A 24,989-nucleotide genomic window follows, 5' to 3' on the forward strand; every position below is an offset into this window, starting at 1 on the left:
AAAGGTTTATTTGGCTTACTGTTCTTCAGGCTGTACAAGCAACCTGGTACCAGCTTCTGGTGAGGCCTCAGGAAACTTAAAATTATGGCAGAAGTAGAAGGGGGAGTCCATGTATCCCATAGTGAGAGTGAGCAAGGGAGAGTGGAGGAGGTTCCAGGCTCTTTAAAAGAACCAGTTCTAGCATGAATTGATACAGAACTCACTCACTACCACTAAGACAGCACCAAACCGTTCATGAGGGATCTGCTCCCATGACCCAGACACCTACCACCAGGCCTCTCCTCCAATACTGGGGACCACATTTTAACATGAGATTTGGAGGGGGCAAACATCCAAAATGTATCTCTTATCTTCTTAGTTATTGTTCCACCATTTTCTGCCCTAGCCCCAGCCTCTCTGTCTTGTCACATTTTCATAATTTACCACTCTTTGTCCAATTTAGTATGTAAGCATCCAACTCACTGCCCCTTTGAGGTTTTATTTCCTTTTGAAATCTTCTGTGTCATAGAAAAATTATGTTAAATAAATTTGTATGCTTTTCTCCTGTTTATCTGTCTTTTGTTATGGAGCCCCAGCTGGGGCTCCTAAAATGGACAGATAAAAGATTATTTTCCTCCCCTATAGTTGATTAAAATTATGGAGGTAATCAATACAGCATCTAAAATGGTAATACAGGTTGAGTATCCCTTATCCAAAATGCTTGGAAACAGAAGTGTTTTGGATTTTGAGATTTTTATTTTAGAATATGTGCAGAATATATACCAGTTGAGCATTCCTAATAAAAATATGAAATCCGTAATGCTTGAATGAACATTTCCTTCAAGCATCATGTTGATGCTAAAGAAATTTCAGATTTTGGAGTATTTCAGATTTCAGATTTTCAGATTAGAGTTGCTCAATCTGTATAATAATGTTAGGAGATGGAATAAAAGGGAAGGAAGAAGAACATGTCTTAAGCAAAATTCTCTTACTATAGGAAGTCAGTAGACAATTTTTAAATATATTAAAGATAAAAATATTAAAGGAGAAATTTTATAAGAAGATAATAGTCATTGTGATTATATGTAAATATGTCTTAGAATTTTCTGGCAGCTGAAAGAAAAGATGATGGATAATGAAGATTTTACATCTGATAGAAGAAAGCACTCAGTTTTTCTCCTGATAATTTTTTCTGGTACTAAAATATAGAAGGAAGTTACATTGTGAATTCTTATATAAAGAATGTTAACAAACAAATGTCTTTACTAAAGTTTAAATAGAGAGACTGTATGCAAGGAGACAGAATTTGAGATCTCCAGGGAAAATCTGGTTGGCTATCAAGAAGTCTCAAAATGGATTAGTTTTGCGTGTATGTAATTTATTCACTCAGCAAACATCTAAACTTGTTATTTCAGGCACTGGCTAGTGGCTACTGAGTTTCTACAATTAAAGAAGATAGGACCCATCGTTTTAGAACTTGATCTAGAAATGTGTAGCCGAATGGCCTTTGGCAGTAACTGGACATGGTCAGTATCTACTAAGATTGTATGTGTCTGATATTATGAATAAATATACATAAATCACTTTATCAAGTTACAGTTATGATCAAAGATATTCCTATTACCAGAATTTTCATATCTCCAAACCACAACCCATCCTCTGCTTGTAGCATAATCAGAAGGTTACTTGATGACTGTAGGATTGAAGTGATGTGAGGTAGGTAGCAAGGGGCATTTCAGGCATTTTGTGATGATGCTGGATTAAATATCTACCCTTCTTCAGCAGAGACCACTCTAAGTGACCAGATGGCCCAAGTTGCCTGGATTGAATTGTGCTACCTTGGACAGTCCTAAACATATATATTGGCTATGTTTAAATCTCAGCTGACATACTTTATTAGGTTTGTACATATAGATTAAGCTACACCTTGGTTTTAGGAAAGTCACTCTTCTACCCTTTCTCCCTTTCCATGCATATTTTGATATGGTAAGTTTTATTGGAGACTACCTTATTCTTCTCACAGGCAAAAGCACCAGAAACACTTCCTTTTTTTTTTAATTGTATTTTAGGTTTTGGGGTACATGTGAAAAACATGCAAGATTGTTGCATAGGTGCATACGTGGCAGTATGATTTGCTGCCTTCCTCCCCTTCACCTATATGTGGCATTTCTCCCCATGCTATCTCTCCCCAACTCCCCACCCCCCTCTGTCCCCCCCCAAAACAGACCCCAGTGTATAGTGCTCCCCTCCCTGTGTTCGTGTGTTCCCATTGTTCAACATCCATCTATGAGTGAGAACATGCGGTGTTTGATTTTGTGTTCTTGTGTCAGTTTGCTGAGAATGATGGTTTCCAGGTTCATCCATGTCCCTACAAAGGACGCGAACTCATCGTTTTTGATGGCTGCATAATATTCCATGGTGTATATGTGCCACATTTTCGCTGTCCAGTCTATCATCGATGGGCATTTGGGTTGGTTCCAGGTCTTTGCTATTGTAAACTATGCTGCAATAAACATTCGTGTGCCTGTGAATAGAAGAACAATTTATAATTTTTTGGATATATACCCAGTAATGGGATTGCTGGGTCAAATGGAATTTCTATTTCTAGATCCTTGAGGAATCGCCACACTGTTTTCCACAGTGGTTGAACTAATTTACACTCCCACCAACAGTGTAAAAGTGTTCCTATTTCTCCACATCCTCTCCAGCATCTGTTGTCTCTAGATTTTTTAATGATCACCGTTCTAACTGGTGTGAGATGATATCTCAATGTAGTTTTGATTTGCATTTCTCTAATGACCAGTGATGATGAGCATTTTTTCATATGCTTGTTGGCCTCATGTATGTCTTCTTTTGTAAAGTATCTGTTCATATCCTTTGCCCACTTTTGAATGGGCTTGTTTGTTTTTTTCTTGTAAATCTGTTTTAGTTCGTTGTAAATTCTGGATATCAGCCCTTTGTCAGATGGGTAGGCTGCAAAATTTTTTTTCCCATTCTGTTGGTTGCCGATTCACTCTAATGACTGTTTCTTTTGCCATGCAGAAGCTGTGGAGTTTGATTAGGTCCCATTTGTCTATTTTGGTTTTTGTTGCCAATGCTTTTGGTGTTTTGGCCATGAAGTCCTTGCCTACGCCTATGTCCTGAATGGTTTTGCCTAGGTTTTCTTCTAGGGTTTTTATGGTGTTAGGTCTTATGTTTAAGTCTTTAATCCATCTGGAGTTAATTTTAGTGTAAGGTGTCAGGAAGGGGTCCAGTTTCTGCTTTCTGCATATGGCTAGCCAGTTTTCCCAACACCACTTATTAAACAGGGAATCCTTTCCCCATTGCTTGTTTTTATCAGGTTTGTCAAAGATCGGATGGTTGTAGATATGTTGTGTTTCCTCCGAGGCCTCTGTTCTGTTCCATTGGTCTATATCTCTGTTTTGGTACCAGTACCATGCTGTTTTGATTACTATAGCCTTGTAGTATAGTTTGATGTCCAGTAGTGTGATGCCTCCCGCTTTGTTCTTTTTGCTTAGAATTGACTTGGCTATGCGGGCTCACTTTTGGTTCCATATGAAGTTTAAGGTGGTTTTTTCCAGTTCTGTGGAGAAGGTCATTGGTAGCTTGATTGGGATAGCGTTGAATCTGTAAATTACTTTGGGCAGTATGGCCATTTTCACGATATTGATTCTTCCTAACCATGAACATGGAATGTTTCTCCATCTGTTTGTGTCCTCTCTGATTTCGTTGAGCAGTGGTTTGTAGTTCTCCTTGAAGAGGTCCTTTACGTTCCTTGTTAGTTGTATTCCTAGGTATTTTATTCTCTTTGTAGCAATTGTGAATAGCAGTTCATTCTTGATTTGGCTCTCTTTAAGTCTGTTATTGGTGTATAGGAATGCTTGTGATTTTTGCACATTGATTTTGTATCCTGAGACTTTGTTGAAGTTGCTTATCAGTTTCAGGAGATTTTGGGCTGAGGTGATAGGGTCTTCTAGATATACAATCATGTCGTCTGCAAATAGAGACAGTTTGACTTCCTCCTTTCCTAATTGAATACCCTTTATTTCTTTTTCTTGCCTGATTGCTCTGGCTAGAACTTCCAGTACTATATTGAATAGGAGTGGTGAGAGAGGGCATCCTTGTCTAGTGCTAGATTTCAAAGGGAATGCTGCCAGTTTTTGCCCATTCAGTATGATATTGGCTCTTGGTTTGTCGTAAATAGCTTTTATTATTTTGAGATACGTTCCATCGATACCTAGTTTATTGAGGGTTTTTAGCATAAAGGGCGGTTGAATTTTGTCGAAGGCCTTCTCTGCATCAATTGAGATAGTCATATGGTTTTTGTCTTTGGTTCTGTTTATATGGTGAATTATATTTATAGACTTGCGTATGCTGAACCAGCCTTGCATCCCCAGGATGAATCCTACTTGATCATGGTGGATAAACTTTTTGATGTGCTGTTGCAATCGGCTTGCCAGTATTTTATTGAAGATTTTTGCATCTATGTTCATCATGGATATTGGCCTGTAGTTTTCTTTTCTTGTTGAGTCTCTCCCGGGTTTTGGTATCAGGATGATGTTGGTCTCATAAAATGATTTGGGAAGGATTCCCTCTTTTTGGATTATTTGGAATAGTTTCAGAAGGAATGGTACCAGTTCCTCTTTGTATGTCTGGTAGAATTCAGCTGTGAACCCATCTGGACCTGGGCTTTTTTTGGGTGGTAGGCTCTTAATTGCTGCCTCGACTTCAGACCTTGTTATTGGTCTATTCAGGGTTTCGACTTCTTCCTGGTTTAGGCTTGGGAGGAGGCAACTGTCCAGGAATTTATCCATTTCTTCCAGGTTTTCTAGTTTATGTGCATAGAGTTGTTTGTAATAATCTCTGATGATGGTTTGAATTTCTGTGGCATCTGTGGTGATATCCCCTTTATCATTTTTTATTGCATCTATTTGGTTATTCTCTCTTTTCTTTTTTATTAGTCTGGCTAGTGATCTGTCTATTTTGTTGATCTTTTCAAAAAACCAGCTCCTGGATTTATTGATTTTTTGAAGGGTTTTTCGTGTCTCTATCTCCTCCAATTCTCCTCTGATCTTAGTTATTTCTTGTCTTCTGCTAGGTTTTGAGTTTTTTTGATCTTGCTCCTCTAGCTCTTTCAATTTTGGCAATGGAGTGTTAATTTTAGATCTCTCCTTGCTTCTCATGTGGGCACTTATTGCTATATATTTTCCTCTAGAGACTGCTTTAAATGTGTCCCAGAGATTCTGGTATGTGGTGTCTTCGTTCTCGTTGGTTTTGAAGAACATCTTTATTTCTGCCTTCATTTCATTATTTATCCAGTCAACATTCAAGAGAAAGTTGTTCATTTTCCATGAAGCTGTGCGGTTCTGGGTTGGTTTCTGAATTCTGAGTTCTAACTTGATTGCACTGTGGTCTGAGAGACTGTTTGTTATGGTTTCCGTTCTTTTGCATTTGCTGAGGAGTGATTTACTTCCAATTATGTGGTCAATTTTAGAGTAGGTGTGATGTGGTGCTGAGAAGAATGTATATTCTGTGGATTTGGGGTGGAGACTTCTGTAAATGTCTATTAGGTTTGCCTGTTCCAGGTCTGAGTTCAAGTCCTGGATATCCTTGTTAATTTTCTGTCTCATTGATCTGTCTAATATTGATAATGGTGTGTTGAAATCTCCCACTATTATTGTGTGGGAGTCTAAGTCTCTTTGTAAGTCATTAAGAACTTGCCTTATGTATCTGGGTGCTCCTGTATTGGGTGCATATATATTTAGGATCGTTAGCTCTTCTTGTTGCATTGATCCTTTTACCATTGTGTAATGTCCTTCTTTGTCTCTTTTGATCTTTGTTGCTTTAAAGTCTATTTTATCAGAGATGAGAATTGCAACTCCTGCTTTTTTTGTTCTCCATTTGCTTGGTAAATCTTCCTCCATCCCTTTATTTTGAGCCTTTGTGTATCCTTGCATGTGAGATGGGTTTCCTGGATACAGCACACTGATGGGTTTTGGCTTTTTATCCAATTTGCCAGTCTGTGTCTTTTGATTGGGGCATTTAGTCCATTTACATTTAGGGTTAATATTGTTATTTGTGAATTTGATCCTGCCATTTTGATGCTAGCTGGCTGTTTTCCCCGTTGGTTGATGCAGATTCTTCATTGTGTTGAAGCTCTTTACAATTTGGTGTGTTTTTGGAGTGGCTGGTACTTGTTGTTCTTTTCTATGTGTAGTGCCTCTTTCAGGAGCTCTTGTAAAGCAGGTCTGGTGGTGATGAAATCTCTGAGTACTTGCTTGTTCACAAAGGATTTTATTTTTCCTTCACTTATGAAGCTTAGTTTGGCTGGATATGAAATTCTGGGTAGAAAGTTCTTTTCTTTAAGGATGTTGAATATCAGCCCCCACTCTCTTCTGGCTTGTAGGGTTTCTGCTGAGAGATCTGCTGTGAGTCTGATGGGCTTCCCTTTGTGGGTAACCCGACCTTTCTCTCTGGCTGCCCTTAGTATTTTCTCCTTCATTTCAACCCTGGTGAATCTGACGATTATGTGCCTTGGGGTTGCTCTTCTTGAGGAATATCTTTGTGGTGTTCTCTGTATTTCTTGGACTTGAATATTGGCCTGCCTTGCTAGGTTGGAGAAGTTTTCCTGGATAATATCCTGAAGAGTATTTTCCAGCTTAGATTCATTCTCTTCGTCGCATTCAGGTACACCTATCAAACGTAGACTAGGTCTTTTCACATAGTCCCATATTTCTTGTTGACTTTGTTCATTCCTTTTTACCCTGTTTTCTCTAATCTTGCCTTCTCGTTTTATTTCATTGAGTTGATCTTCGACCTCTGATATCCTTTCTTTTGCTTGGTCAGTTCGGCTGTTGAAACTTGTGCATGCTTCACGAAGTTCTCGTGTTGTGTTTTTTAGCTCCATCAATTCACTTATATTCCTCTCTAAGTTGTCCATTCTCGTTAGCATTTCGTCAAATCTTTTTTCAAGGTTCTTTGTTTGTTTGCATTGGGTTAGAACATGTTCTTTTAGCTCACAGAAGTTTCTTATTACCCACTTTCTGAAGGCTGATTCTGTCATTTCATCACACTCATTCTCCGTCCAGTCTTGTTCCCTTGCTGGTGAGGGGTTGTGATCCCTTGTAGGAGGAGAGGTGTTCTGGTTTTTGGTGTTTTCATCCTTTTTGCGCTGGTTTCTTCCCATCTTTGTGCATTTATCCACCTGTCGGCTTTGTAGTTGTTGACTTTCTGATTGGGTCTCTGAGTGAACGTCCTGTTTGTTGTTGATGAAGTTATTTCTGTTTCTTAGTTTTCCTTTTAACTGTCTGGGCTCTCTGCTGTAGGACTGCTGAGGTCCACTCCAGGCCCTGCTTGACTGGGGATCACTTGCAGCAGCTGCCGAACAGTAAAGGTTGCTACCAGTTCCTTCTTCTGTTTTGTCCCAGAAGGATACCTGTCAAATGTCAGTCTGAGCTCTCCTTTATGAGGTGACTCTTTGGATACACGGGGGTCAGGGAGCTGCTTGAGGAAACAGTCTATCCTTTATATTATATCAGGTGCTGAGCTGCGAGCCCCATTGTTCATTCAGAGCTGCTGGGCCGGTAAATTTAAGTCTGCAGCAGCAGGACTCATAAACCCCCTTTTTTTTCCCCAAGTATTCTGTCCCAGGGAGTTAGGGTTTTTTGAGTTTCCACTGTGCTGCTGCCTTTTTTTTTTTTCTTCAGGGCTGCCCTGCCCACAAGGAGGCAGCCTAGTCACTCTCAGCCTGCGGAGGCTTTGCTGAGCTCCTGTGGGCTCCGCCCAGCTGCCGTGTGAAACTTCCCTGCAGTCCTGTTTATATGGGTGTAGTTAGAACTGCCTCAGGAACAGTCGCCTGCCTCTGTAATGACAGACTCTCTCTGTAATGGCGGGTTGCCTTGGCAACAGCGGGTTGACTCGGCAACTGCAGGCTGCCCCAGGAATGGCAGACTGTCTCTGTAGTGGTAGAGTGCCTCCATAATGGCGGACGCCCCTCACCCACAGAGCTGGACTGTCCCGGGTTCAGCTGTGCTTGCTGTGAAAGTCTCAACCCAGAGCGTTCTCAATTGCTGTTTTTTTGTTTTTATTTTTGTTTTTGTGGGGGTGGGACCAGCCAGGCCTGATCACCTGGCTCCCTGCTTCAGAGCCTTTTGTTTTTTAGTTGAACGGTCGGCTCTCTACCAAGCGATCTGGTCACCTGTTGAATAGGCGCCGGGATCTGTGTGATTTCCCGTGCGGCGACCCACTGCTCTGGCTGAAACTGCGGCTCTGAGATTCGTGGTGCTTTTTTGCCCGGGAATCTCCTGGCCTGGCTCCCTGTTTCAGTTCCCCTTGCTGGCTAAGAGGGGACACAGTCTCGTTTACTCTGCACTGGGAACCGCTGTGCTGGGGTGCAGGCAAAACAGCCGCGCCGGCAAAACAGCCGCCTTGGCGACCCGTGGGGCTCCTCCGCCTGGGAATCTCCTGGTCTGTGGGCAGCAAAAATCCATCTGGAAATGTGGCGTCCACTCACCCTCTGTGCTTTCACTCGGACCTGGAATCCTGAGCTGCTCCTAACTGGCCATCTTAGATCTCTCCAGAAACACTTCTAATACCACTCATAATCTTCACCTGTGATTTCACAGGGAATTTGAACATTTTCTTTGTACAAAAAAGCCAATAAACAAAGATTAACTTATAACCTAGGGATAGGATAGCATTTCTCTGGAGAACTAAGCTTATGGTCAGGAATACAGTTTTCTGTGTGGTTCCCCCATAGGCTCCTATCTGCTTCAGCTCTACACTGAAGCTGCTGGATAGTGCTTAAGTCAAGTTCCCTGACAAGTACGTGTGTAAAGCAATGTCTTCTGTTTCCCTAGAAGACATTTTTGATAGCAGATGAGCAGATGACAAAGTTAACATTTGAGGAAATTAGGAAGTACTCAGAGTACCATATTTCCACATCAAGAGGTGATGTTTCTGTTGACCAAAACAAAATTTGTATCTAAAAGAAATTATTTTTTTTACTTGTATAGAGTTCATCGAGTGGCTCCCCAGGAGCATCTATGAGATACTAGATTCTGGACCTTGTTCTGAACCTTATTCTAATATTTGATGAAAAGCACTACCAAACTTGATATCTGTAAGGTATATTGCCGAGTCAAAATGAGGAAACTGAGGTCCGTGTGAGAAAATGAGAATCCAATTTATTCAGCTCTCGGGCGAGGTTCTGTGGTCCGGGAAGGGGCCAGGGAAGTCGCACGGACTCCTCTCAGACGTGGGGTTTTATAGGAAGTGAAGGAGCTCGATTGGTTGCGGGAGAGCGGGACTACTGTTGGGCAAGGTTACAAGCCTTTGTTTGCACACAGGACTTGGCTGCCATTGGTTAGAATTACTTGGCTGCTATTGGCTAGAAAGACTCGGCTGCCATTGGTTAGAAAGACTTGGCTGCTATTGGCCAGAATCACAAGACCCCACTTGCATACTGGGTTCTTCAAGGGAAGGCCAGGCTGTGCAAGAAGGGGAGAAGGGAACATGCCCGAGCATGTCTGAGCTTTTGGAAAAAAGGGGCCAGTGTGTGCATCCGAGCTCCCGGCGAGGCAACCGGTCTTACAATATCTACTGTCCTTACCAGTTCAAGTTCTACTTTCTACTCTATTTACCTGAAGCTTTTTGAAAACCTGAAGTGTGTATGTATAAATAAATATTTATACACACACAAAATCTCCATTGATGTAAGGGAAGACCAGTCTTCCCACTAAAAGAGTAATTTAAAGGAAATGTAAGTTTATTCCTGATGCATAGAATAGCTCAAATGCTGACAAAACTATAATCAAGCCTTAAAAGACTTCTGTAATGAATTTACTGACTCATTCACTTGAACCAAAACTTGAGTGCCTCGTATGTATCAGAAGCTGCTATAAAATGGAGAAACAAATGAAAACACAAAATGGTGCCTATTTTCAAAGGTGTTTAGAAGCCAGGGGGCAAATAAACTCATAAATAGAAAATTATAATGTCACAAATGCTATAAATGCAGTGAAGCTACAAGTGATACTCTCTTGAGCTCAGGAAAGGCTCAGAATTCTTGAGATAAGCAAATGCTAACCAAATTACAGGCAATAAATTATCTAAGCAGAAAGAATCTGGCTTTGGTGAGTGGGGAAACCTCCTGAAAGGGCTGTGTGACTAGAGGCTATGTGACTAGTGGGTTGTGTGACTGGGTAGCAGGGCTGCTGCATAAGAGGTAAGACAGATGGGAAGCCCAGGAACAAGAGTAGGGCCTGTGTCAGCAGTACAAACACGTGAAACATGGGAACCAGATGTCTCCCTCAAAAGGAGACTCAGCCCTGGGAAAGAGGGAAACCCCAAATGAACTGACATTAAGTTTCTGCTCCCTAAGTGGTATGAGAAACAAGTCTATAATAAATAAATTCTATATCTTGCATGCCTAAGTTTGCAAAATGAAGTTCACACCAAAGCTAAATATTCTTAGTTACGTCACTAGTAAATATTCTAAGTTGTCATTTAATTGTTCTGTAAATTAATCATTAGTGGAATGGAGAAAACATTTTCACGTTTACATTGTCAAAGTAAAACCTTACGTTATACTTATTATTTCAGAATGTTTGATTATTTTAGAGGTTGGCAAACTTTTTATATGAAGGGCCAGATAGTAAATGGGCTTTTCAAGACCATATAAGAACCCTGTCACATTTTTTTTTCCTTTTCACAACTCTTTAAAAAAATTTTTTAACCGCTGAGATTTGGTCTCCTGGCTGTTGTATGCCACCCCCTGAATTATTCTGAATTATTTCATTAATCACTTTGCTTAAGGTAGTTGGAGTTTGGTGGAAGAAAGACAAGTAGGCTAAAGACAAACATAAACTTAGAAGGGAGATGGATCACGAGGTCAAGAGATCGAGACCATCCTGGTCAACATGGTGAAACCCCATCTCTACTAAAAATACAAAAAATTAGCTGGGCATGGTGGCGCATGCCTGTATTCCCAGCTACTCAGGAGGCTGAGGCAGGAGAATTGCCTGAACCCAGGAGGCGGAGGTTGCGGTGAGCTGAGATTGCGCCATTACACTCCAGCCTGAATAACAAAAGCGAAACTCCATCTCAAAAAATAAAAATAAAAAACAATAAAAAAATAAGAAAGAACTCTTTTCAAATGCTTTTAGCACATTCCATAATTTTTTAAAGGCTAAACAACTTCTATTCTGAGTTTAAAGGTGATACGAACTTGTAAAATAATTCAAACAACTCAGAAATTGTGGCTGAACAAGAAAGTGAGTGAGCAGAATGTGTACCAATCTTCAAATTTATTTGGGGACCATTCATCACATATCTCATATGGAACCCAGTTGAAGTGATGGACAAGCTGATCTCTAAGTGACCTTCACCTTTGACATTTGTGACCTATTTCTTTTGGTTAAAGAGAATTATAAGTGAGCCTTCAGGGTTAAAAATAGTTGTTGAGTACAAGGAGTTTTTCTCTCTGTGCCACAGTTTCCTCATCTGTAAAATTGCAATAATAACACTAACCTGTTCATGGGATTATTGAGGGCACTAAATTAGTATAAAATACTTAGTATAGTGCCTGTGAAGTGGTAAACTCAATATTTATTATGCCCTTTAATCATCAGGGCTTCAAACCCTTTCAGAAATGCACCTTAACCTCCTTTTACATTGCTGTCATTGCTTGTCTTCCTGTACCTTAACCCCTAGGTTAAGTAACTATAAGTCAAAAAGCAAGCACTTAGTTGTATTATGAGAGCCCAGAACATTAAAAACCCTACAGAGTAAATATTTTTGAGACTAAAAAAAAGGGTTTTATAATGTAAATCATGGTTATAATCATCTCTATTTTATTAATGATCTTTTCTTCAAACTGTATTTCAAAACTCCAAATAATGAAATGCAAGAATAACACATTACAATTATTTCCAGCATAGAAGCAGTCAGAGCATTTAATTACCAAGAACAAGCTATTGTGTTCCACCTTTTTCACATTGCTGCCTTGAAAAGACTACAGTGTATTCTTCATCTACCAGTTTTGTTTCTCAGTTTAACATACAGAATGAAAGCTTTCTCTTCAGTTTTTAATGGGAACATTATGAATTCACAACTAACATTTGTACAGTTTTTTTTTAGGAATGAATTAAAAAGTTGTACACATACCATCATTGCAGAGTACAAAAAGTAAAATGGAATGAAACATTTACTGTCACTTCACAGGCTAAAATTTGCAATTTAGTACATAAGCATCTGTTTCCTCATACACCTCCAATAAGCTCACTACCCTCAATAGCGTGGTAAAAGTAAAAAGAGAAGACTTACTTGTGTCAAAATCTGTATTAGTCTGTCCTCATGCTGCTGTGCAGAAATACCTGAGACAGGGTAATTATAAAGAAAAGAGGTTTAATTGACTCCTAGTTCTGCACAGCTGGGAAGGCCTCATGAAACTTAAATTATGGTGGAAGGGGAAGCAAACCTAACCTTCTTCACATGGCAGTGGGAGACAGAAGTGCAAACTGAAGGGGAGAAAAGACCCTTATAAAACCATCGGATCTCCTGAGAACTCATTATCACAAGAACAACATGGGGGAGCCGCCCCCATGATCTAGTCACTCCCAACAACATCCCTCCTTCAACACTTGGGAATTACAATTCAGATTGCAATTCAAGGTGAGGTTTTGTGTCGGTACACAGCCAGACCATATCAAAATCTAACATGGGTTGTTTAATAACTGGGTGATTTTTGGCAAGTTATTTTGCTCTGTAAGTCTGTCTCTTCATCTGTGAAATTGAGTCACGTTACCTACTCTGTTGCATTATCAAAAGGATTTACAGCACCCAGAACTTAGTAGACACTCAACCAAGATCACCAAGAACCACTCCAAACACAAAGTTGGAGGCCTAAAATTGAAAAAAAATGGAAAGCACAAAGTTGGAGGCTAAAATGAATTAGAATGCTTTTGGATAGGGTATATAAACTCAAGTTGGCCACTCTCCCCACCCAGTAGTAGTATACATTTGCAAGTACATACTCCATACTCCAAGAAGGCTTTTGAATTGAACCCTGGGCCCTTGGTTCTGTCTCTGGAATTCAAATGAATAAGCCTCCCAGAGAAGTAGTTAAACCAAAAACATTCCAAGGTCTCATAATACCAAAAACACAGACACATAAAAACCAAGAATTTTTCCCCATGTAGCATTTCCTGCAAGCTGATTGAACACAAGAGGACAGCTACAAAGACCTATAAAGCATGGGCCCTGCCCAATAAAGAACTTTTTCCATTCAATGATTTTTTTTTTCCTGAAACTTGGAATTAAAATTACGTAGTATAAAGCTCATAGAAACAGAAAGTAGAAGGGTGGTTACCAGGGGTGAAGGGGTGGAAAAAATAGATATTAATCAAAGGGTACAAACTCTCAGTTATAAGATGAATATGTTCTGGAGACCTAGTAACTATAGTTAATAATAATGTATCCTTAAAATTTTCTAGCTTGTAAGTATTCTCACCAGAAAACATACAAAAAAACCCAGTGAGGTGATAGATACATTAATTAGCTTGATTGTGGTAATCATTTCATAATGGATACATATATCAAAACATAAATCTTATATATGATTTCTGCCAATTATACCCCCAAAAAACTGAAGAAAATAAATTTTAAAACTTACATAGTATATTATGGCTAGGGCAGAATTACATAGTATATTATGGCCAAGGCAACTAAATACAGTAAAATGTAAAGGCATGTAAATAACAAAATATAATGAATTAATTTTCTGTCTTATCATTAATTCTTCTCAGTCTTAATCTTTTTCTTCTTTCTCCTAACGCTGTAAAAACTGAACCTCTACTTTTTCATCTATGCTACTTAAGGTGTAAATTTTCTGTGTAAAAAATATGGTTTCATAGGAATCAAAGATGAACAACCCTGAGTAGCTTTTCTCAACGTGGTAGCTGTCTGTTATCTCAACCTTTCCCAATTTCATTGTTAAAGTAATTTCCCTGGGGGATTTTTTGCTTCTCTCTTTCGAAACTATCTTTCTCTTCCGTTTGGTTTGACAGAAAAAGAAGAAATTTCAACTATGGAAGACACACATTTCCCAGCATGACTCTATGTTTTTACTCAGTAAAAGCAGTTTCTTACCTTGTCTAAGACACAGTCAACTTGCTCTCTATTGGATTTCTTTATGCCTATTACAAATTTTTTTGCCTTGATCCAGGCTGCTCATGTGTAAAAGGGCCATACTTTTTACTCAATATATATCAAAGCAATATTGAAAAACATATCTACCTACTCAGCTATTTAAATCTGTATACAAATTTGTCCCCCTACCATAAATTTTAAATGAAATAATCAAAAACCAACCAAACGGGCCCGGCGTGGTGGCTCACGCCTGTAATCCCAGCACTTTGGGAGGCCAAGGCGGGCAGATCATGAGGTCAAGAGATTGAGACCACCCTGACCTAAATGGTCAAACCCTGTCTCTACTAAAAAATACAAAAATATTAGCCGGGCATGGTGGTGTGTGTCTGTAGTCCCAGCTACTCGGGAGGCTGAGACAGGAGAATTGCTTGAAACCGGAAAAGGGAAGTTGCAGTGAGCCAGGATTGCGCCATTGCACTCTAGCCTGGTGATAGTGCGAGACTCTGCCTAAAAAAAAAAAGGGATTTGGTCTCACTACCTAAAAAAATTGCAGCAAAGTCATAGTTACACTTTCTGTTCTGATTGTCCTTTCGAAACAGAAAAAAAAATTTATGTATTTGTAAAATTAAGTGCTTTTAGAACCATCGAAGAAGATGAGAGTTATTAGGGGCTATAGAAATTTCTAATGGTTCCATAAAAGAAAGCCAGGGGCAATGCCCTGGCTGTAACCTCAGGAGCCCCATAAGAGGGGTTTCCAGTTCTGTAGTAGCAATTTAAAATATTGGCCCAGGAGCTTGACTAGTTTTTGACAACCAGCATGAGCAACCTTGCCTTTGTCATTTCTCTTTGTCATATGCCTTTGTCATGCCTGGTTTTTGCTTATTCCTCCATCTTGGTCTCTGTGTCTCATTTCCACCCATTCTTGGCACCTTACCTCCATCCCCCTTTCGTTTGCTGCTGCTCAGCAACCTTGCTTGATCCCTCTCTCCACCTTGGCTTTACTGGAACAGCCCCTAGAGAAGTCCACCAAACTGGAAGACTGTGAAGCCTAGCTGACCCTGGGCCTAAATGCAGCTCAGTTGCCTATTAACTCTGTGATCTGGGGCACTTCACTGTGAGAATTCTCAATAGTATATACAAAGCACTTCTGTAATGCCTTGGCTTTTAGTAGACATTCAATAAAAGGTAGTTCTATTATTGTAGACATCAATATTTCTCCAAACAAAACTAATTCGGCCCAACCATCTCTCTCAGTGGTTGGAATAATGGTGTACTAACTTATTTCATCTAAACCTCCCCTCTCCCCTACATCCTTGGATAAAAATTATGTCTGTTGGAAATGTTTAGGCATTTAGGCACGCAGATGTTTTCCATGAAAATGAACTTTGGCAATTGTTTCAAGAGTCATATAATTTTTGAGAGTGTAGAGACCTTAAGTAGTCTCTTGTCTGAGCTTCAATGAATAGATACTGAAGAGGTAATCTAGCCGTGATATATGAACCTTTCAGGATAAATCTTTATATTTACAGCAGCATTCCTATGATATTATTTGCCTGAGAACAATTCTTAGGAGGAGTTATAGCCACTTATCAAATGCTGAGCTCTCCTTCACTCAGAAACATGTGGTAAGCTTTTACTGTGTGCTAGATTCTGGGCAATGCTGGGATTACATAGACTAATAAGGACCACAGGACAGAATCCTGTCACACCTTTGAGGAAGTCACATTTCATAAATGGGCTCACTCAAGAGCTCTCAGAAAAGCACAGATGTGTTGACTCTAAATGATAGTGTGAGGCCAATAATACCAACAATACTCACTGCCGAACCTCCTGTCCACATTTGGTTGGTGACATTGTTTCCATAATCTCTCATCATCTTAATGGCAAATCATTTGTGATCTTCGCTCCAAAGAAGCTCTTTATCTCATCGTGAGCCATTTGATCTGTGATGGTGTTTCCCAACCATCAGCAAGTATCCTAGACCCCACCGTGTGAGGAATATGTATCTAGTGTTATTTAAACTCATAGCTGTACCCAACAAGCAAGTAATCAGTATTCCTAAATTTTTTCTGACCAGAATGCCAAGTAGGGCTGTTTATTCCACCTCATTGAGAATCAGGCATGAAAGAAGTAAGGATTTTTACATATAAATAAGCAAGAATACTTTTAAGTACAAAAAACTCTGGGTGAACACTGTCAAAGGTAAAGGATTAGAAAATATTAATACTAGGCTTTGATTTATGACGTTAGGATTTTAAAAATAAATATTTGTGGGCAGTAAATAGATTCCTTCATACTAAAGAGAAGTGCGCTGCTCCATTAGCTTACCTGCTGAAATTACTAACAGAGCTGCCACCCCTGTTCTCATGTTCCTCAAGCTGTAAGGCTTGACAATTTGGGTATAGTGTAGTTAGTACATTATTATAAATAATACTAAAACTGTTACACAAATCCACTTTTTGAAAACATGTTTTTTACCTGAATGTTTAATCTTGTTTTTCCATTTTTATTAAGATTTGGAATCAACAATTTTAAATGGAAAGCATCTACAGTTAAAAGGGACAAAGCAGGGGTGGGATATGCCTTAGTTTTTAGAAATGCACTATGTAAACAACTTTTTGGAAGTTTAAGTTGTTCAGGGAGACACATCTGGGGTATACATAAGCGTCAGTTTATGCTTTTGATGACTTAAAAAGTAATGGAATCTTGCGAACTTAGATAATACTTTCATGTTAGACTTGTACTGTGTCCTCACTTTTGGAAAAAAGGCAAAGGTTGGTTGGTACAGTGATTCCATGTTTTCCAAGTTTTTAGAGCAGCCCTTCCTTTGTCCTTTCTAGTCTGTTCAGCTCTCTTTGTTTAGTTTTGTGTTTTTGACTGTTTTCCAGACTGATAAGACTGTTCTCTGCTTTGATCATCTTCTCTTTTAATTTGTCTGTTGAAATTTTAATTGATTATACATATATATTATATATTTAAATTTTAAATGATTATGAGTTATACATGATTATATGGTAAACATATTAAAAATCAATTAAATTATAAGTACTTTTTTTCAGAAAGTCTATTTTGTGCTCTCATTTCTTCTCCTTATTTATTTTTTAAACTTTTATTTTAGGTTTAGGGGTACATGTGAAGGTTTGTTACATAGGCAAACACGTGGCATGGGGGTTTCTTGTACATATTATTTCCTCACTCAGGTATTAAGCCCAATATTCAGTAATTATCTTTTCTGCTGCTCTCCCTCCTCCCACCCTCCCCACTCAAGTAGACGCCAGTGTCTGTTGTTTCTTTCTTTGTGTTCATAAGTTCTTATCATTTAACTCTGATTTATAAGTGAGAACATGCAGTGTTTGGTTTTCTGTTCATGCATTAGGTTGCTAAAGTTACTGCCTTCAGCTCCACCCATGTTGCCACAAAAGACATGATCTAGTTCCTTTTTATGGCTGCATAGTATTTCATGGTGTATATATGTACCACATTTTCTTTATCCAATCTGTCATTGATGGGCATTTAGATTGATTCCATGTCTTTGCTATTGGGAATAGTGCTGTAATGAACATTCAAGTGCATGTGTCTTTATGGTAGAATGATTTATATTCTTCTGCATATATATCCAGTAATGGGATTGCTGGTCTAATGGTAGTTCTGCTTTTAGCTCTTTGCAGAATCAGCATACTGCTTTCCACAATGTTAGAACTAATTTATACTCTCACCAACAGTGTATTAGTGTTCGTTTTCTCTACAACCTTGCTAGCATCTGTAATTTTTTGACTTCTTAATGGCCATTATGACTGGTGTGAGATGATATATCATTGTGGTTTTGATTTGCATTTCTCTAATGATTAGTGATGTTGACCTTTTTTTCATATGATTGTTGGCCGCTGTATATCTTCTTTTGAAAAGTGTCTGTTCACGTGCTCTGCTCACTTTTTCATGGGGTTGTTTTTCTCTTGTAAATGTAAGTTCCTTAGAGATGCTTGATATTAGACCTGTGCCAGATGCAGAGTTTGCAAATATTTTCCCTCATTCTGTAGGTTGTTTACTTTGTTGATAGTTTCTTTTGCTGTGCAGAAGCTCTTAAGTTTAATTAGATCCAACTCGTCAGTTTTTACTTTTGTTGTGATTGCTTTTGATGTCTTTCTCATGAAATCTTTGCCTGTTTTTATGTCCAGGATGGTATTGCCTAGGTTGTCTTCCAGGGCTTTTATAGCTTTAAGTCTTTAATCCATCTTGAATTTATTTCTGTGTATGGTGTAAGAAGGGGTCCAGCTTTCTGCCTATGGCTAGCCAGTTATCCTAGCACCATTTATTGAATAGGGAATATTTTCCCTATTGCTTATTTTTGTCAGGGTATCTTTTCCCCATTGCTTATTTTCGTTTACAAGTGTCTTGTTGAGGATTTTTGCATTGATCTTCATTAAGGGTATTAACCTGAAGTTGTGTTGTTGTTGATGATGTTGTTGTGTCTCTGCCAGGTTTTTTGTCATCAAGATGATGCTGGCCTCATAGAATGAGTTGGGGAGGAATCCCTCCTCATCCATTTTTTGGAATAGTGTCTGTAGGAATGGTCCTAGCTCTTCTTTGTACATCTGGTAGAATTTGGCTATGAATCCATCAGGTCCCAAGTTTTTTTTTTGGTAGGCTATTTATTACTGATTCAATTTTGCAGCTCATCATTGGTCTCTTCAGGGAATCAATTTCTTCCTGCCTCAGTCTTGGGAGGGTGAATGTGTCCATAAATTAATCCATCTTTATTAGGTTTTCTAGTTTGTGTATATAGAGGTGTTCGTAGTAGTTTCTTATGGTTGTTTTTATTTCTGTGGGGTCAGTAGTCACATTCTCTTTGTCATTTCTAATCATGTTTATTTGGCATTTTTCTCTTCTTATTAGTCTAGCTGGTGGCCTATTTTATTAATTTTTTTAAAAAAACAACTCCGGGATTTGTTGATATTTTGAATGGTTTTTCATGTCCCAATTTCCTTCAGCTCAGCTCTAATTTTTGTTATTTCTCATCTTCTGCTGATTTTCCCTTGCTTCTCTAATTATTTCAGTTGTGATGTTAGGGTGTTAATTTGAGAACATTATAAATTTTTGATGTGGTCATTTATTGCTACGAATTTTCAGCATTGCCTTAGCTGTGTATGAGAGATTCTGGTATGTTGTATCTTTGTTTTCGTTAGTTTCAAAGAACTTCTTGATTTCTGTCTTAATTTAATTATTTACCCAAAAGTCATTCAGAAGTATATTGTTTAATTTCAATGTAATTGCATGGTTTTGAACAACATTCATAGTCTTAACCACTGTTTTTATTGCACTGTGGTTCAAGAGTGTGTTTAGTATGATTTCAGTTCTTTTACATTTGTTAAGCATTGTTTTATGTCTGATTTTGTGGTAGATTTTAGAGTATTTGCCATGTGGTGATTAGAAGAATGTTTATTCTGGTTTTTTGGGGTGGAGAATTCTGTAAAGGCCTATCGGATTCATTTGGTACAATGTTGAGTTCAGGTCCTGAATATCTTTATTAATTTTCTGCCTCAGTGATCTGTCTAATAGTGTCAATGCAGTGTGGAAGTCTCCCACTATTATTGTGTAGGAGTCTACGTCTCTTGGTAGGTCTCTGTGATGTTTAATACTGAGTGTCAACTTGATTGGATTAAAGGATGCAAAGTATTGATCCTTTGTGAGGGTATTACCAAAGGAGATTAGCATTCCAATCAGTGGGCTGGGAAACGCAGACCCACTTTTAATCTGGGTGGGCACCATCTAGTTAGCTGCCAGCGTGGCTAGACTATAAAACAGGCAGAAAAATGTGAAAAGATGAGACTGGCCTACCTTCCCAGCTTACATCTTTATCCCATGCTGGATTCTTCCTGCCCTTGAATGTTGGACTCCAGGTGCTTGTTTTGAGACTTGGACTGAGTCTCCTAGCTTCTCAGCTTGCAGATGGCCTATTGTGGGACCTTGTGATCGTGTCAGTTAATACTTAATAAACTCCCCTTTATTTATATATCTATACTGTTAGTTCTGTCCCTCTAGAGAACCCTGACTAAAACAATCTCTTTATGAATCTGGGTGCTCCTGAGTTAGGTACATATATATTTAGGATAGTTAGACCTTATTGAATTGAACCCTTTCCATTATGTAATGCCCTTCTTTTTTGTTGTTGTTTTTTAATCTTTGCTGGTTTTAAATCTGTTTTGTCTGAAATTGGGATAGCAACCCCTGCTTTTTTCTGTTTTCTATTTGCCTGGCAGATTTTCCTTCATCCTTATGTTTTGAGCTTCTGGGTGCCATTACATAATTCTCCATGATGTTCCTGTACATCTTAGGATAGTTTTTGTCCCAGAAGACCTTTACTAGGATGTTTGAGTAGAAAATGGCCTATTGTGCCATGAATAAGAAAGTTGTTTTGTTTTTTTTCCTCAGAGTCTTGTTTCTTCTGCTAGTATTTATGAAACTATGGCAGGCTAACTTGTTACCTTACAAGTAGAATAGGGCTCAGCGCCTCTGCAACCCTTGACAGAGGGCCAGTTGTGCATCTGTTACTTCTCTATTACCAGAACCTAAACCAATTTCATTTTTATGTAGTGCATATGATAGCCCATGATGTGATGGTTGTATAAATATATTTTACTGAATCATTCCCATACTGATGGGCATTCTATTATTTTTTCTTTCTTTGTCCTTCTGCCACTGTAACCAAACCTAGGTTTGGCTGATAACCTTTCCAAAGCCAGACACGAGAGATGAGAGTTGGTGGGAGGAAAAGCAGGTTTATCCAGAAAGGCAGCAAAACTGAGAAGATAGTGAACTAGTGTTCTAAAGTAACTTCTTAAATTTTTTCTGGCTGGCTGGAGGGTTTTTATGGGAGAGAAAATATGAGAAAACTATGTTCAGGGGTTGGGATCAAAAAGTGACCGAGGACCACAGACAACTGAGTGCCAGTGAGGGTTTGAGGAGATTGGGAACTTCTTTGTCGTTGGTCAGGTCACAATGTTCCTGTAACTCTTTAACAAGACACAGTTGTTTATATCCTTCCCCTTTAATCCCAGAGTTCATTTCAAAACTACATGATTGCTGTTTTTGAGTTTTATCTCAGTTCTTTAAAATTATCTTAGCCTATTTGCAGGAATGGGTAAAGGCCACTTAAACAAAAATGGAGTTAGTTATGTTAGCTCTTTTGCTGTTTCACTGTTACATCACTACAAATAAGATAGCAATAAATATACCCTTGTTAAAAAAATACTGTTTTAGTTTGGGTTTTTTTTAATTGTATAGATTGCCGTTAATATAATGACTTTGTCCTTATTCTAATTCTGTTGTTTGTCTATTGACTATGTTTATGTTCTTTTCAGCCATACAGTGCATTTTTATGTAGTCAATTTAATCTATCTGAGCTGGTTATTAAATGATTTTTTTTTCAGTTCTAAATCTACTCAAAATGCTATAGCTAAAATTCCATAAATCACTTTTCTTCTTTGCAACTCACTTCATACTGGATGTGAGGCTCAGGCTTGCAAGACTCCTAAGTTCCTATGTTTTGATAACGTCAACCTTTTCTTTCTGTTCTTCCAGCCCTGGTTATGGAGTTGCAGTAGTAGTGGTGGTGATAGTGGTAAAGAAACTGCTTTCTGCAATTACTAACTCTGGGTTACCTCCCTCTATCCTTTCCTTTTGTCTTTTATTTCCTTATTTTGCATTGGGAGTTACATTTTCGGTTCCTGTTGCTTTACTTCATACTCTGGAAATTTAAAGTCTAGATAGTCATTATATTTATATTTCTGTTAAACCAAGGATTAGAAAAAAATGTTCTGTAAATAGCCAGGTAGTAAATATTTTGGGCTTTCCAGGCTATAGGGTCTTTTTGCAACTACCCTACATAAACAAATAGATATGGCAGTGTTCCAATAAATTTTTATAGAAATAAATGACAAGCTGCCATGAGGGTCCTCAGTGTGGGTCCTCCACTGCTGAGGGCCAAGGAGGTGCAGTATGAAGCCATGGACTTCTGCAAGTACAAAAAGATCTGTTGATGTCCTAAGTTTCAGGACCTGTGAATATAGCCTTATTTGGAAACAGGTCTTTGCTGATGTAATCAATTTAAGATGAGACCATACTGCATTAGGGTGGGTCCTGAATCTGATGACTGGTGTCGTTATAAGAAGGCCATGTAAACACACAGATAGACACACAGAGGGAAGATAGCCATGGGAAAATAGAGGCAGAAATTGGTGTGGTGCAGCTAGGAGCTATGCAACACTGGAATTGCTGGCAACCACTGGAAGCTAAGACAGCACAAGGAGGGATTCTTCCCTAGAAACTTCAGGGGAAGTATTTTGTCTGTTTTGATTTTTAGTCATCTCAGTAGAAGGGTAAATCTGGTCCCTGTTAGTATAACTTAGAAGCAGAAGTGACCTCAAAAATGACATTTAACCTCCCTTAACAGTAAGTGAAAGCACATTACAGAGGGTACAGCAAATAAAAAGGGTTGGGATGGAAAGGATCTTGGTGTGTTCTAATGATTAATAAAGGGAGTGTTCTAATAACTAAGTGAACAGTGAATAAGTGGAGAAGTGGTTTCTGATGAGGGTGAAAAGGAATGCAGGGCTCCATCATGCAAGGACTTACTTCTGCTTGATTTTTAGTGCTGTATATAAATTGGCATGTATAGGTTTGTGATTATCATATCATCTTTATAAATTGTGCCTTTTACTTTTTTATAGTGTCCTTTGATTCTGCTTGATCCTTTAAACTTTAGTTATACCTAGTCTGAAGTTAATATCATAGCTACTCTATTTTGTTGCATATGATGGGGATCTCTTTGCTTGCTTCTTTGTAATACAGTCACATACTGCATTGGTCAATGATGGACCTCATATGATGATCCCATAAGGTTCTAATACTGTATTTTTATCATATTTTTTCTATATATAGGTATGTTTAGATATACAAATACTTACCATTGTGTTGCAATGGCCTACAGGATTCAATACAGTAACATGCTATATAGGCTTGTAGCTTAGGGGCAATAGGCTATACAGCCAGGTGTAGTAGGCTATACCATCTAGGTCTGTGTATATATTCTGTGACATTCACACAATGACAGAATCAACTAATGACATGTTTCTCAGAATGCATTCCTCTCATTAAGTGACATGTGGCTGTGTATCTTTGTAATTTTGTTTTTACTGTGGTTTTTATAAATCATACTTTGCCTGGGTTTGTTTTTTAAATAAAGCTGACATTTTCTTTCTTCTTAAAGGCAGTTTATTTGGTTGGCTTTTTCTCTGAGAATTGATATATTTTATTTAATGATTTTTTTTGTTTTACAATTTGTTTTCTGTTGCTTTTCCCTCAGTTTTTTTTTCTTTATTTTTGTAGTTGGATCATTTACTGTTTGCTTCTTTTTTGCATTTGCTAATTTGGAAAAACAACTATAGTTTTCCATTCCATTAATTATTATCTTACTTTTCTATATATTCATAATCTGCCATTTATTTTTCTGGTATTATTTAAGACTACATTAGCAATTATTTAGTCTACTAAGATGTTCTATTACCCCCCAAGTTATTCTATTTTCCCCTGCTCCCACTCTTGCTAGGTGAGACCTTTAGAATATCTTAATTTCTAAATTAAGAAACTTAATTTCTGTCTACCTCATTCTATAGATAGATGTCTACCTCACTCTCAACTACAGTTGGGAAAATTTTACTTTTCTCTTTCCAAAGCTGCTGGATCAATTCTTAGATTTTTAGTTGTAGATCATTATTGGAATTTCCATTGAGATTCTCAGAAACTACTATGTTTTAGGTGCTTGTTTTACATTTAAATAAGATTAACAATGTCATTATTTAATATAATATACAATAACATTACATACTTTCTCAGAAAACACTTCTCAACACTTTCTCAGAAAATCTAAGAGACAAATCTATTCAGACTTACCTATCCTCTCCACTGTTTCCTTCTTTTTCATAGATGCTCACCTTGAGATCTCTGTTTTGCATCATTGTTTAGTTTGAGTGAAGCATTTTCTGGTATTTTTTTTAGTTGGGGTATGTGATGTGTTCTCTGAATTTTTGCATATCTAAAATATCTTTCAGGCTCTCTGATGAATAATTTTTTGGCTGGGTATAGAATTTTGGATTGCAGTACTGTTCTCTCATTCATCTCCCATTGTCTATTTAAAACTCACTTTATGTTGAGTTCTCATATGTATCACTGGTGATAGGAAAGATGTGGACTCTCAGAGTCAATATTTATTTTTTTGCTTTCTCCAACTACCAAGGTTGTATATGAGAAGTCTGATGCTAACATGAGTCTTTCTCTTCTAAGTAACTTACCATTGTGTTTAAAGTTTTTTTTTTTTTATTGTCCCCAACAGCCTAAAACGTACCAAAATATGCCTAGGCGTGTCTTTTTTCACCATCCTGCCAGAACTTATCAAGTCATTTGAATTTGCAAGTTCAAAATTTCTTCAATTCAGATAATTATTTTCTTATTACATGTTTAAGCAATTTCTTATCCTCCACATGTTCTTTTTATTCTCTTACTGAAAATTCTTATTATTTTCATGCTGTATCTCCTGACTCTATCATTCAACTCTCTTATCTTTCCCATCACTCCTCTCAAAGATGTCCATCTCCTAATCCCTGGAACCTGAGAATATGCTACCTTGCAGATGTAATAGAATAAAATATCTTGAGATGGGAGAATTATTTTATATTATCAAGGTGGGCTGAGGTGATAACAAAGGTCATTTATAGGATGTTTCCTTTTACAAAGGAAGCAGGCTGTCAGGGAAGAGAGAGAAGATGCTATGCTACCTGCTTTGAAGATGTAGGAAGGGATCATGAGCC

General features: G+C 38.2%; 1 protein-coding gene across 2 annotated transcripts in view; it reads left to right on the forward strand.

The window, feature by feature from the left end:
- Positions 1 to 24,989, forward strand: part of LMBRD1 (LMBR1 domain containing 1) — a 191,730-nt gene that overhangs the window by 131,034 nt on the left and 35,707 nt on the right. For both annotated transcript variants that reach the window (XR_001110507.2, XR_010336705.1), the window contains exon 18: positions 1,395 to 1,505. The gene's annotated coding sequence lies outside the window, so the exon portion shown is untranslated. The remainder of the gene's footprint in view (positions 1 to 1,394; positions 1,506 to 24,989) is intronic.

This window comes from Aotus nancymaae, unplaced genomic scaffold, assembly GCF_030222135.1.
Source record: "Aotus nancymaae isolate 86718 unplaced genomic scaffold, 86718_ANA_hifiasm-v0.15.2.pri h1tg000040l, whole genome shotgun sequence".
Taxonomy (NCBI): domain Eukaryota; kingdom Metazoa; phylum Chordata; class Mammalia; order Primates; family Aotidae; genus Aotus; species Aotus nancymaae.